General features: G+C 41.8%; 1 long non-coding RNA gene across 1 annotated transcript; it reads right to left on the reverse strand.

Annotated features, from left to right (window-relative positions):
- Window positions 1-738: 738 nt before the first annotated feature.
- LOC118494103 lies at window positions 739-15,512 on the reverse strand. Its single transcript, XR_004896160.1, has 3 exons — window positions 15,500-15,512; window positions 15,298-15,300; window positions 739-812 (listed from the first exon to the last, which is right to left on the reverse strand). It is a non-coding gene; the product is annotated as an uncharacterized LOC118494103 (long non-coding RNA).
- Window positions 15,513-15,761: the final 249 nt, after the last annotated feature.

Raw genomic sequence — 15,761 nt, forward strand, 5'->3', positions numbered from 1 at the left:
TTTTCCCTGTGTAGAAGTTAAAGACTAAAAGATAATTCAAGCACTAACTCATTCACTATACATTAAAAAGGTACACATAATGGTGACATATACAACAAACAAGCAAAACAAAAATACATGATGACAAAGACATTATTCATCCACCTCTATATATACTGCATTCAGTTTAACAGTGAAAGTGTACGGGTGATGAAATGTGAGTGCATCTCTGGTTTGTTTTAAGTGAGTTTTAAAGGTGTGAATGTAGGACTCTCTCTTATTGGGAGGGGCGAGCTATTCCAGAGTTTACCTCCTATTATTGACAATTCGTTTTGTCCAGAAGTGGTTGGTCTAAATCATGGGTCTCAAACTCGTGGCCTGGGGGCCAAATGAGGCCCACAGGATGATATTTTGTGGCCCCCTACTTGACATCAAAGTTTAGTGTTAATGTGGCCCTCGCGTTGTTCTGAAAGGTACCTTTTTGCTGAGTCGTTGCATGTGTCACTTACGGTCTCCTGACAGCGGCGTTTGTTGTCAATTAAGTACCTGGGCAGGTATCAATGAGTGACGGAAAATATATGCCATCACCCAGTTCCAGTCATGTCTCTCAAAACATGCCGTGAAGAGAAAGGTTGGCGACGAGCACAGGCAATTTCAGGGAAAGTGGGAGACGGAATATTTTTTTTTCGAGCACAGGAGCACCCCTACATGTCATATATGCACAGAGAAAGTTGCAGTGTACAAGGAATATAACATCATACTTGATGCGGCCCAGCCTGACCCAGACGCTACCTCCAGCGGCCCCCAGGTAAGTTGAGTTTGAGACCCCTGGTCTAAATGGTATCACACAGGCCCCTTTATCAGAGGCCCGTGTATTACCTCCACTTTCACGTCTTTGGAAAAAGCCACGCAAGCATACTTGAAATGTTTGAAATACATGCAGTCATTTGACTCATTGGTCATTTAGAAAATACTGATTAATAGAGCTTTAAAATAAACAAATGCATGGTCTGTTTCTTAATACTGCTGTGATAATCAGTGCCTAAATGTCTCACATTTTCTGTAATGAGCCAAGTCAAACTGTGATAGCATGTAAGGGAAGAAAAAGGTCAAATAAATATTCTAGCTTACAGATATCGTAAAGGTGATTGAAACTAGTTGTGCACGCTGCAGTGTTCATTACAGAGGCCTGCATGACTTCACTCTGCTGTGATAATCTTCTCTCTCACTCTCTTGAATTTACGGTGTGACTGTGTGAGTCCCTGCTGTATTTTTCCTTTTGTGGTCAGGCTTCGGACTCCGTGTTAGTCCACACAGCTGTGGAGCCTCACTGTAAAAAGCCTCCTCTGCTCCTCTAATACATAAAAAATGTCATGAAGTGAGGACAAAGGGCTCTGCATCTCATGAAGCCAGATTCCTGAAGGCTGGAGGAATGAGGAAAAGCCAATTACTGAAATCTTGGCTCCACATATTTCCTGTTATGCCTTTCATGGACGGTATCTTGTCATCACACTGTTATAGTTTGGGTGACATCGGGATCAGGAATGACAGGATAATGACAATAAATGAGACGCCTCAAACCATCCATGAAGGTCTGCAGACTGAGCATTTCAGTCTACTTTGTGTAATTACAAAAGTCAAATGTGCTGCATCGATGGGTTAGTTTGTTTGTTAGTTCTTAGTCTCGCATGTGCACAGCGCTGTGGAGTAAAGTTTGGCGTTTTTTTGCCTTATTTTTTGGGCATTTTTAGGCCTTTAGTTGACAGGACAGCTGAAGACATGAAATGAGAGAGAGGGGGAATGACATGCAGCAAAGGGCCGCAGGTCGGAGTCAAACTAGGGCCCGCTGCGTCGAGGAGTTAACCTCTATATATGGGCACCCGCTCTACCAACTGAGCTATCTGGGCGCCCCCACAGATGCATTCTGGGATAGGAGAAAAAAAACACTTTGGCTTGTTTGCATTTCTGTAAACCAATCGCAGTCGTCTTGGGCGGCGCTAAGCTCCGGACGCAGTGATGGTGGCTCTGCTAAATAGTCTCAGGAAGGAACTTGTTTTGGTGGAACATTTGCACCCCGCAAAAGAGAACGCCACATATAATATTAAATGAAGTTAACTGTTGACACAATACAGTAACGTGAGATATTTAAATGAGCTGATACATGGTTAAACCTTGCTAATGCAAGTGCTAATAAGCACTCACCCTACGTTAGCATCCCATTGACTGCCATTCATTTTGACGTCACTTTGACAGAGAATAACTTTACATCTGAAGAGTTTAAAGACTCTATTTGTCCATTGTTTATTTCTAAAGAAACACGACAATGTATAAAAGGCTCCATTACCTTGTACCTCACGTTATGGCTCCGTAGCAGACGTTTTTATAAAAATAGGCTAACGATTGGGTCATAACCACGAGACTTACTGTCTCATAGTAGAGGAATTACCGTATAGTACAGGAGAAGCTCTCAGGCAGTTTGGACTTCCATTAGCTGTTTAAGTTTAATTACTAACGTTAACTAGCATTTTAAAAGTAGCCTACATTTACGGTAGCTAGCTAACGGTAGACTACAGAGAAAGGGGGATATTTTTACGTCTGTTTCGGAACGACAGAGGGAAAATATTTAAGTCGACACATTAAGTGGAACTGTAATGAGGAACCGAAATTTGCGTTCTAATCCGGTCCGATTCCTACTGGTTGCATAGGAACCGGTTCCATAGTGGTACCAGGTTTCGGTACCCAACCCTACGTGGAACTAGGTGTCTAAAATCCGTTTAGCTGCTGCCCCCGTCCACAGCTGGATATTGCTTAGCTTCCGTGTTGGTGTAGCTTCCGCTCCCAAACCGACCGACCGCAATCTACTGTCAACACGGTCTCACGCCAGTTCGTGAAATTGTCACGTAATTTTGATTTATTGATTCGTGTACAGGTCACAATTTTCAAACGTGACCATTTCACAAACTGCCTTTAGATTAGATTTGATAATACTTTATTTATCCCACAATGGGGAAATTCACTTGTTACAGCAGCAGTTTTTTCACAATAAAAACCAACCAACAAACAACCAAACAAACAACAATGTGCAAAAAGTACTGAATGAATGTAAAGTGGCATTATATAAAAAGTATTGTAAAGTAAAGTGGCCATAGTACGAAAAATATTGTAATGTAAGTAAGTAATTGACGTGAAATTAGATTGAATAATATGTAATTAAATAACATAGCAAAAGTAATTAACCATAATATAAATGTTATTGAAGTGTGACCAGCAGAGCAGGGGTGCAGTAAATACACCAGCACGTTTTGCACCTCACACTTTAATTATTACAGTTCATTCTTAGGATGTTGTGTCGTCTGTGCTGATCTCACTTTCATGTTGATTTTATCTTATTGTATTGTATTTGTATTTTATTTTATGTTAATCTGAGAATGTTTTTGTTGTTTATGTTGTGAAGCAACAGATTGTAGCACTATGTCCAAGACAAATTTCCCCTTGCGGACAATAAAGTGTATTCTATTCTATTCTATTCTATAATATAAATAATATTGAAAAAGTAAGTACTCGGAAAGGAAAAATATAAATACAGATAATAACATGACAATAACATGACACTGGGCTGCTCTGGGGGACGCAACAACGGGGACATGAAACACCACACGCCGACCACAACAATGGGACGGTTGAGGTTAGGAAGAGAATAACGCGGAAAGGAACTGCAACACGCTGGACGCCATCCCCGGTCTCCAGGGTGAAAGTCCTGTGCTGTTTGACCCATCCACCCCCCCGACCAACCTCCCTGGGTGGATTTTCGCCTTAAGCCTGGTTCACACGGCAGGATAATGAGGCTGATTTTAGCCCCGATTCCCCCCTTCTGACAATCTTAAGGATGCTCCGATTATGGTAAAATAATCTGATCAGATGTTCCTGCCGTGTGTGGTGTGTTAAGACTGCTCTCGTCTGCTCAGAAGGACGTCGGGACCGCTCCCATCTCAAATCGGGAATATCCAACATGTTGGATTGTTGTGGCCCGATTCCTCCTCGTGTGCGGTGTCCCCCGGGGACAAACGAGCACGCAGCCTGTGGACTGTGGCGTGTAGCCAATCAGAAAGAGAGGTGACGAGGCGGCGAGGAAAGCACCGGGAAACAACATCAAAACAGGGGGCGGCACGGCGCACCAGAAAGTCCGGTGGACGTCGGAGATAAGTAGAACAAGTATAGTCCATGCTGGCGTTGTCTCCACTTCTTTGACCATCGCCTTTTCTTTTGATAACGTTTTTTTTCGGTTAAAAACAAACTACAAATTATCGCCACTGCGTCCTCTTCGTCCGCCATGATTGTTTACTCTGAAGTCACGTTTGATCTCGAGGGATTTTGCGAGATTTCCCGTCTGACCTGGGAATGCTCGGGAGTCAGATCGGTTGGTGTGTGATGTGTTGCACCACACGCTGTACGACCAAAACTGTTAGACCGTGATTTTTTATCGCCGTGTGTGGAGTCTCTCAGGATTGGAAAATCGGCCGACAATTTTAAAATTGTCCCGTGTGAACCAGGCTTTATCAATACTACTCGCTACCGTAATCGTGCTGTGATCACGAAATATGCTTCCCATTGAAACACATTACTTTAAAATTTGTGCTCACCACACGAAAATAACGACATTAACGTGTTCAGTACACAAATTAATAGATTCAATAACGTGACCATTTCACGAACTGCTGTGAGACTGGGCTGCTACTGTTGCCAACACTCTATGGAGAAGCAGCTCATATACAACCACACTGAACACACATCCGAATTATCCCTTCAAGCCCAAATTACAATGGTGTTGGTCACAAAAGTTAAATGAACTTTGAGCAACTTCCTCTGAGCAGTTATAAGAACAGAGAATGGATGTGATACATATTCTTAGAACAATATAAACAATCCCAAAATATACTCTTATTTACTGCGTGACTACTTATTTTTACACGTTTCCTCCCTCTATGTTTTAACATTGAACAGTCCTGTTCAAAGTCACATCTATGGCATCCGCTGTGTCTCTCACTGCAACGTAGAAAGGCTCCATTACGGAGCCATTAGTTTACGTAATGTGTTATTCCCAGCAATCCTCACAATCTCTCGCCTTTCCGCTCTGAGAGGAGAGACTGCAGGTCAAGCAAAGATTGCAGACAGGGTAAACACAGCGCATGCTGAAAATATTGAGTCTAAACTAGTCATTAAAATAAAAAAAACAAGAAGCATTTTAATTTTGTGTCTACCATTGTACTTTTAAAATCTAATAAAGGATGGTTACTTCACATCTCAGGACAGGTCAACGACAGGCCCAAAAATTCCACTTTTGATTCAAAATTAAACATATTTTTGTCTAAGGAAGCACTGATTATAGCCTCTTTCTGACCAAGTAGTTACAGGAACGTAGTTATAGGAACAGTCCACTTCTAAACAGTTCTACTAACTACTTTATATTACATTACATGTCATTTAGCTGACGCTTTGATCCAAAGTGACGTCCAATTAAGTGCTTTCAACCCTTTAAATGAGCAAAACTACAAATAGCCATATGAAATTGCAGCTTCAAGAAATATATATATATTTGCTGTCAGTTAAACGCGTTATTAATAGCTTAACGCAAACCCATTTTAACGGTGTCAATTTTTTTATCGCGAGATTAACGTTCTTTTTGGCCTAGCAAACTTTGTAGTTTTTTTCACATGCTGTTGCAACAACTACTACAACACCACACCGGATCTAACCGGAAACAGAACAACAGGTAACGCTATGCTAGGCATGCTAACAGTTAGCCCCCTAGCCCCCTCGTCTCAGCTAGTGACGTAGAAAGCCGTGCAGATTTTGACCAGCTCACCCAGAGACTGAAGGCAGGACACATTCAGAAACCGTATCTCACTCTAAACAGCATGGACGGTTTTTTTCAAAGTCTGTATGTGTGTGGAAGCACCAGAGACACAAAATAACTCCCCAAATCCCAGAAAAAGTAATTTTTTTTCATAACATGGGCACTTTAATAATACCCAAATTGGTCCAATAGGAACAGGAGAAAAAAAGGGTTCTAGGAACTGCAAAAATGCCTCCGGTCAGAAAGTGGCCATATCTTCCTTTCCTAACTAAACTAGCTAACTATTTATGCTAAATGTCATTTATTTATTAACTGTACAATAACACAATACCATACACAGTCCTATATATCTATATATTTATCTTTATTTATCTGTAGTTTATTGTTGTTTACTGTTTGTTTACTTTTTGTAAAAAATATTTAGCTAAAAGTTTATTGTTATTGTTATTCTTATACTGTATTTTTACTATATTGTATTTTTTTATATCTCTTTATTTAAAGAGTGTTTTGTAAGCTGCTAAAATCTGCTGCTGGAAATCTAATTTCCTTGCAGGAAAAAAGGATCAAAAAAGAGAAGTCTAAGTCTAAGTCTAAAGGTTAGCCAAGGTGTTGGATGAAAAGTTATTTCCTTAGGAGGGCTAACAGCTCGCCAGTCTTTGACGGGGGTGGAGAGGGAAGGAGAGGTGAAGCCTCGGCAGCATGACTCACTACTCTCACGACAAAACATCTGGAAGCTGGAATCACATCTAAATAAAGTTAATCCAACAACATTATTCAAACAGACATGATGTCAACTCCCTGATAAAGTTTTGATGATGCTGGTTTTCTCAAAGTTTTCGGCGTGGAATTTGGCAAAACAAGAAAGAAAACAATCAAACACACCTACCCAAATGAGTCCAGCGTGATGACTAAACAGTCCAGCACGCGCCCGAAATCTCACACATAAACACATTCATTGATCTGGTTTATGTAAGCCAAGGAGTGGAAAACATGTTGTGTTGCTGCTGGTATGACTGTGTTGGTGATGGAGAGACATGAACTAAACAGTTCTGGGGAATACATCATTACATAATACACATCACCTATATATCAGAAAAGCAGCAGGAAAGTAATGTCCATTACAACCCAGTCTCACGGCAGTTCGTGTAAATGTCACGTTATTTTTAATCTATTGATACGTGTTCACGGGCACGTTTTTCTCGCTTTTTACGTGTAAATGTCACGTTATTTGTAATCTATTGATACGTGTTCACGGGCACGTTTTTCTCGTTTTTTACGTGTAAATGTCACGTTATTTTTAATCTATTGATACGTGTTCACGGGCACGTTTTTCTCGTTTTTTACGTGTAAATGTCACGTTATTTGTAATCTATTGATACGTGTTCACGGGCACGTTTTTTACGTGTAAATGTCACGTTATTTGTAATCTATTGATACGTGTTCACGGGCACGTTTTTCTCGTTTTTTACGTGTAAATGTCACGTTATTTGTAATCTATTGATACGTGTTCACGGGCACGTTTTTCTCGTTTTTTACGTGTAAATGTCACGTTATTTTTAATCTATTGATACGTGTTCACGGGCACGTTTTTCTCGTTTTTTACGTGTAAATGTCACGTTATTTTTAATCTATTGATACGTGTTCACGGGCACGTTTTTCTCGTTTTTTACGTGTAAATGTCACGTTATTTGTAATCTATTGATACGTGTTCACGGGCACGTTTTTCTGGTTTTTTACGTGTAAATGTCACGTTATTTGTAATCTATTGATACGTGTTCACGGGCACGTTTTTCTCGTTTTTTACGTGTAAATGTCACGTTATTTGTAATCTATTGATACGTGTTCACGGGCACGTTTTTCTGGTTTTTTACGTGTAAATGTCACGTTATTTGTAATCTATTGATACGTGTTCAGGGGCACGTTTTTCTCGTTTTTTACGTGTAAATGTCACGTTATTTTTAATCTATTGATACGTGTTCACGGGCACGTTTTTCTCGTTTTTTACGTGTAAATGTCACGTTATTTTTAATCTATTGATACGTGTTCACGGGCACGTTTTTCTCGTTTTTTACGTGTAAATGTCAGGTTATTTTTAATCTATTGATACGTGTTCACGGGCACGTTTTTCTCGTTTTTTACGTGTAAATGTCACGTTATTTTTAATCTATTGATACGTGTTCAAGGGCACGTTTTTCTCTTGTCGATTTATGTTTTCCTCCATGGGCGCTTCGTTATGTAGGTCCATTTTTATTGTCTTGACATTACAGAAGTCTCTCATTAGCAGGTTGTTGGAGGCTACTTCAGCCTCTAATCTAGAACTGACATCAGGGATCATGCCGTGAAAATATGATGCTTTACGCTAAATAATTAATTACTGCTATGTAATGTACCTTTCTCATTATTCTGTAGCTAACAGCAAAACAGATCTGCCTGAAGTCGCAAAGTGACGCATGCTCGACTCACATCGGGTAGTGACAGTATCATTAAAACAATTTGATACTGGTACAGATGCCGTGCATTCGATACTGCTTCCTGAACTTTTTTGAATACCAATTTTTTTAAATCCATTTTAACAATAAAAGAAATGGCAACATTACTCATTACCATAGGCGACGATTTATGTTTCCTCCGTGGGCGCTCACGGGCGCACGCCCTTTAAAAAAAAAATAGTAGTCAAAAAATTTTTGTATTTCAGAACCTTAGGAAATGGACAGCGGCCGACATGAACACACACGCCTATTAACTTGATAATAAAGCCGTAAAGTAGGCTTTCAACTCAGGACAGCACCACTTCTCACAGATACAGATAGGATTGGAGAAGTTTAACTGACATGTAACCATGATCAGCTTCGTGGGAAATTAAGAATCAATGCCACCTATCTAGTAGCCTAGGCCTAAACATGAATTAGTAGGCCTGGCTATCGATGTTACATGAAGATAGCACACAAGTCCACACGACCACCTAGGCCCACAAAGCTACCAAATGTTGAGGTGTTTTCATCCGAGAGACGCTGTGATTGGTGGATAGGATATGGAGCAGGGGACTGACAGCGACATAACCAATCACACTATGACAGACGCTCCACTTAGCACCAACTGCAACGTTTAATTTGAAATGAATGGAGCCTACTGGCAGTCTGGCTCACGTGGGTGCTCAGTATCAGAGCTCCGGACCTCGAGCACCCACGGTATTGGCACCTATGCTCATTACCTATGTGACGCACACTGTAGTCAAGCCTCTCAAAACACCACAACACACATTGTGAGCTCTGTCTCCGTGCATAACGTAGAGTTTTTCCCATGGATGTGATACAGCATTCGAGGCCGAGCCACGTTCATTCCTATGAGAGATGCGCAGTGGCTCATGAAGCCAAAAAAGTTCAACTTCCGCGTATTAAATGACTCGGATGAGCGGCTCTGATTCTGCACTGTGCGGCCCATAGAGCAGGCGCACTAGAGACCTCGGCCCGCTGAGTCGATTCCTGTTTGACGCTCCGTTAACTTGAATGGGGACTAAGGATTTAATCGTGCAGCTCTATTAGACTTTCCAAATGTTATTGGACCGAATGGATCAAATTCTGATAGGGACACAAGTAATTCATGGGGGTTGTGACATTGTGACACTCAAAAATAAATGTATCCACTGGTTTACAGGCATCTCTTTCGCCATGTAACTCTATGGGGAAAAAAAAGCCTTTTTTGGGCCAGAGGGCATCACGTGATGGACAGGGAGTTGCAATTCCATGTTTGGCAGCTATGTCAAATTGGTTTTAAAGCCTGGCGCTCCTCCTGGAGGCCTGGTTTTTCGATACTCGATACTTTGGAGGAAATTCGGTTGGTGCAAAAGGGGGTCAGCCTATGTTCCCACAGCCCTATGTTCCCACATTTCAAGGACATTTTCTTTTATAAAGATTATTTTTGGGGGCATTTTTAGGCCTTCACTGACAGAACAGCTGAAGAAATGAAAAGGGAGAGAGGGGGGAATGACATGCAGCAAAGGGCTGCAGGTCGGAGTCGAACCCGCGCCCGCTGCGTCGAGGAGTAAACCTCTATATATGGACGCCCGCTCCACCAACCGAGCCATCAGGGCACCCAGGACATTTTTTAAAATCAGGTCTTGTGTTCCTACATTTCCCTTCAAGGGTTAGGGTTAGGGTTAGGGTTAGGCGAACATAAGGCCTAATTTTGAAAAAAATCTTAGAAATGTGGGAACATAGGGCTGTGGGAACATAGGGCCTAATTTTCAGTGAAAAAAATAATTCTTACATAGGCACGCTCCCCCTAAAAGTATCAAAGTTCGCTACCCAGCCCTAATTTAAGCTGCCAGTATTTATTTCTTTTAAAAGCATGTCTAAACGAACTGGATGGATAACCAGCCTCCATGTAATTTCCAACACCTGGGCTTTCATTTGGCACCGAAACATGTTAATAATTGCACACATGGAGCACATGTTTGGCCTCATTTAAAACCAACACCATTTCCTGTAACCAGGCATCGATGACTTCAAATAATCCAAGCAAAAAAAGTTTATGTGTGAAAACAAATATGCGATAGAAGAAATGAAGCCTGTGAGTGAGAAGAGAGGCATGCAGCTGGGAATTTATTAGAACTCATGTTCGACATTGAGTGCTGTTTCTTTCAAACAAAAGAGCACAGACACCTTTTAGCTAGCACCTTGTTTTGGGTTGAACTTAAGTTGACTTTGAAGTAACATTATAATAACCATGTAGGGAACAGTGACTGGAAATAAATACTTGTATTTCTGTGGAAGTGAACTCATCAACCAAATCGCTGTTAAAATAGATTTTTCTTTAGCTCATTAGCTCAGTGGCTGTTATAAAGTCACTGATAACATTCTGTATATCAATCTTAATTAAGGTTAAATGCCTTCATACGTACTGATTCCTAATCACAGTAATTAAACTAAGTTGGTTCCAGATTTCCCCAGAATAAGAAGCCAGCATTGATTGCAATTTGCTGTTTTTCAGAGGCCAAATCATGTTTGGTGTCATATTCACTGTACGGTGTAAACATCATGGCATTGGGCTGCTGCAGTGTGAACTTCCAAATATCGATAATATCAATACCAACGTTGGTATTGATATTGATCAATACCAGTGTAATGAGATGGATACTTTAGTTTTAGGGCATTTTCATACCGACAGCCTTTAGTTCAGTTGAATCAAACTAGAGTTTGTTTGTCCTGCTGGTGCGGTTCGTTTGGGCAGGTGAGAACGCGGCAATCAAACTCTGGTGTGCACCAAAAGGGGACCAAACAAGCGTACCGAGACCACCTCTTCAAGCAGGTCTCGGTACGCTTTCAATCCGACTCTGGAGCGGTTCGTATAAGCAGTATACCCACTAAGAAAGCTCCAGGATTTACATATACCCACTTAAAAATGCCCAATGACGTAACAACATACTTTCTATGATATTTTTGATATATTTTGAGTTATCATCTGTGTTTTTCATCTTCGTATAGGCTAAATAAAAGGTATTTCCACCGTAAATTGGTGCATAAAAGTGTATCCGAATACAGGGAATGAAGTCTTTGACGCTCAAAACGTCCCTGTTGGAGGACACCCAGACCCCCCCACTATGAGATGCCCCCTCCCCACCAAAGGCAGATTCCCATCTCGTAAAATACGGACGCTTGGTCAGGTGCCTTTCTCGCTAAAAGTCTCCTTTAGTGCCATATAACGCGATTTATCTAAACGTGCTTGGTTGGGACTATTGGCGTCCCTTTTGTCGCTTCAGATTCTGACAGCCACTGTCCAAACGTCCGTATTTTTTACGAGTTGGGAGTGAGAACGGGTTGTATATCTATATATATACAGTACAGTATACCCACTACAATACATTAGACTACACCACTGACAGAGATGGAGCAGAAGAATGGCAGAGAGGAAGAGGAGCGCCGTGCGGCTATATTTTCAGGCCAAAAATGAAACAACGGCAAGCTGTATAATTTGTAAAAAGGCTGTAAGATACAGTGTTAACACAACAAATTTACATTTCATGTCATTTAGCTGACGCTTTTATCCAAAGCGACTTACAATTAAGTGCGTTCAACCTTGAAGGTGCAAACTCCAGACAACAAGTAGTAAGTGCAAGTACATTAGCTTTTAAATAAGTAAAACTACAAAGAGCCCTATGAAAGTGCAGCATCAAGAAATATATATATATATATATATATATATATATATATATTCTTCCTCGCTGTGAGGGGGCAGCAAGCAGGTTGGCTGATGCAGAGCGAAGTGGGGGGAGGTTGGGGTATAGGGTTGGACCATGTCCTGGATGTAAGCTGGGGCTGATCCGTTCGTGGCCCTGTATGTAAGGACTAGTGTCTTGAAGCAGATGCGGGCAGCAACTGGTAACCAGTGAAGAGAGCGGAGGAGAGGTGTAGTGTGAGAGAACTTGGGGAGGTTGAAGACAAGTCGAGCTGCTGCGTTCTGAATGAGCTGCAGGGGCCGGATGGCGCATGCAGGCAGGCCAATCAGGAGGGAGCATGCAGGCAGGCCAATCAGGAGGGAGTTGCAGTAATCTAGACGTGAGATGACTAGAGCCTGAACCAGAACCTGAGCCGCCCTCTGTGTTAGAAGGGGACGTATCCTTCTGATGTTATGCAGCATGTATCTACATGATCAGGTAGTTGCAGCAATGTTGGCAGTGAAGGACAGTTGGTCGTCAAGTGTCACACGCAGGTTTCTAGCAGTCTGGGTGGGGACTACCACAGAGTTATCAATTGTTATAGTCATAGTCATGGTTTTTTGAGCAGTGGGGTCACTCTTGCCTCTTTGAGGGCATCGGGGAAACAGCCAGTTGACAAGGAGATGTTAATGAGATGGGTGAGGAAAGGAAGGAGGTCAGGAGCAATAGACTGGAGAAGGTGAGAAGGGATAGGATCCAGCGGGCAGATGGTTGGGCGGGCAGACGCAATCAAAGTAAGAATTTGATTTGGAGAAAAAAACAGATAAAGACACCGAGCAGTGTAAGTAAGATTTGAGATATCAAGAAGATATCAAGCCCACTTAATTTCCCACTTAGTCTCCCACGAAGACGCCCACGAAGACTCCTGCGAAGACTCCTTTGTCTTTGTCCTCTGAGTCTTCGTCCGCTGCCACTTCACGCAAATGCCAATATTAAATACAAGGAGGTGGTTGGTGTTGGCTGCAGGTGAGGAGGTCCCACCCAGCTAATCAGTCAACAAAGCACCTGGACAGTCATTAAGCTCCACTCCCAACTCCACACTTCACACTAAGCTAGGCTGAAACTAAACAGTTTCAGTCATTTTAAGTAAAACCACTATATTCTTGCCAAAAAACACAGCAAATCCAGCAAACACACACAGCAGAAGTAGAAAAAGTAGAAAAAGCAGCAGAACCCAAGTAAAGTAAGTACTTATCTTAATATCTAGCTGTCTAGTAGTACCTTTCCTCAGAAGTCAAATGCACCTTTTAGCTAGCACCTTGTTTTGGGTTGAACTTGAGTTGACTTTGAAGTAACATTATAATAACCATGTAGGGAACAGTGACTGGAAATAAATACTTGTATTTCTGTGGAAGTGAACTCATCAACCAAATCGCTGTTAAAATACATTTTTCTTTAGCTCATTAGCTCACCGGCTGTTATGAAGTCACTGATAACATTTTGTATATCAATCTTAATTAAGGTTAAATGCCTTCATACGTACTGATTCCTAATCACAGTAATTAAACTAAGTTGGTTCCAGATTTCCCCAGAATAAGAAGCCAGCATTGATTGCAATTTGCTGTTTTTCAGAGGCCAAATCATGTTTGGTGTCATATTCACTGTACGGTGTAAACATCATGGCATTGGGCTGCTGCAGTGTGAACCTCCCAGAAATTCAACAGCAGTGGTGGGCGGATCGATCCAAATATCGATAATATCAATACCAACGTTGGTATTGATATTGATCAATACCAGTGTAATGAGATGGATACTTTAGTTTTAGGGCGTTTTCATACCGACAGCCTTTAGTTCAGTTGAATCGAACTAGAGTTTGTTTGCCCCGCTGGTGCGGTTCGTTTGGGCAGGTGAGAACGCGGCAATCAAACTCTGGTGTGCACCAAAAGGGGACCAAACAAGCGTACCGAGACCACCTCTTCAAGCAGGTCTCGGTACGCTTTCAATCCGACTCTGGAGCGGTTCGTATAAGCAGTATACCCACTAAGAAAGCTCCAGGATTTACATATACCCACTTAAAAATGCCCAATGACACGCAACAACATACTTTCTATGATATTTTTGATATATTTTGAGTTATCATCTGTGTTTTTCATCTTCGTATAGGCTAAATAAAGGTATTTCCACCGTAAATTGGTGCATAAAAGTGTATCCGAATACAGGGAATGAAGTCTTTGACGCTCAAAACTTCCCTGTTGGAGGACACCCAGACCCCCCCACTATGATATGCCCCCCCCTACCAAAGGCAGATTCCCATCTCGTAAAATACGGACGCTTGGTCAGGTGCCTTTGTCGTTGTTATTGATGCTAAAAGTCTCCTTTAGCGTCATATAACGCGATTTATCTAAACGTGCTTGGTCGGGACTATTGGCGTCCCTTTTGACACAGTTTTTCGTCGCTTCAGATTCTGACAGCCACTGTCCAAACGTCCGTATTTTACGAGTTCGGAGTGAGAACGGGTTGTATATGTATATACAGTAGGCTACAGTATACCCACTACAATACATTAGACTACACCACTGAAAGAGATGGAGCAGAAGAATGGCAGAGAGGAAGAGGAGCGCCGTGTGGCTATATTTTCAGGCCAAAAATGAAACAACGGCAAGCTGTATAATTTGTAAAAAGGCTGTAAGATACAGTGTTAACACAACAAATGTTGCAATCAGCAGGGGAAAAAGGACCCAAACGCAGAGAGTGGCAGGCAGGCAGGAGATGGCTTGAGTTCAGGGATTTATTGATAACAAAAAAGGCAGCTCAGAGGCTGGAAAAACCATACGAAGAAACTCAGAGAAAAATACGAAAGCAACAGGAAAAACACAGGCTGACGGCAACACGGGCAGGAAACAAAAGAAGCAAACTTACAGGGACAGGACACAACGGAATACAAAACGATCTGACAAGAGACAAAGGGAACACAGAGGTTAAATACATGAGGTAATGAACAAATGAGGGACAGGTGACATGACAGGTGAAACACATCAGGGCGGGGCAGGACAATCAACAAAGGCGGGAACACAAAAAGTAAAACTAGACATGACAGGACAGAAAACAGACTATCAAAATAAAACAGGAAACAGGAACCACTGACAAAAACCTGAAATCAACTAAACACAGTAACTTGACAACACAGAACACAGAACACAGGAATTAACCAAAAAATATACTAAACCAGGAGATAACTAAACAGAAATATACAGAATATACAAACACAGGGAACATGCACAAATAAACAATAAAGACAACAGAAATGAACAAACTGGAAACAGAAATATCCCTAAACCGTAACAACAAATTTACATTACATTACATTACATGTCATTTAGCTGTTGCTCCTGGGTAGGAGAGCCTTTCCCTGGAAGGAAGAGGAGCTCAGTCTTGTCAAGGTTGAGTTTCAGATGGTGTGTAGACATCCAAGAAGAAATATCAGTCAGACAGGCCGAGATACGTGCTGCTACTTGAGTTTCAGACTCAGGAAAGGAGAGAATTAGTTGGGTGTCATCTGCGTAGCTGTGATAAGAGAATCCGTGCGACTGAATGACAGAGCCGAGAGAGTTGGTGTACAGAGAGAAGAGGAGGGGACCCAGGACTGATCCCTGAGGAACCCCAGTTTTGAGTGGGCAAGGTTCTGAGGTAGATCCTCTCCAGGTTACCCGGTAGGTTCGGTCTGCCAGGTAAGATTTGAGCAAAGTTGCTCAGTGACAGCAAGGAGGGCAGTTT

This window comes from Sander lucioperca, chromosome 21 (assembly GCF_008315115.2).
Source record: "Sander lucioperca isolate FBNREF2018 chromosome 21, SLUC_FBN_1.2, whole genome shotgun sequence".
NCBI lineage: Eukaryota > Metazoa > Chordata > Actinopteri > Perciformes > Percidae > Sander > Sander lucioperca.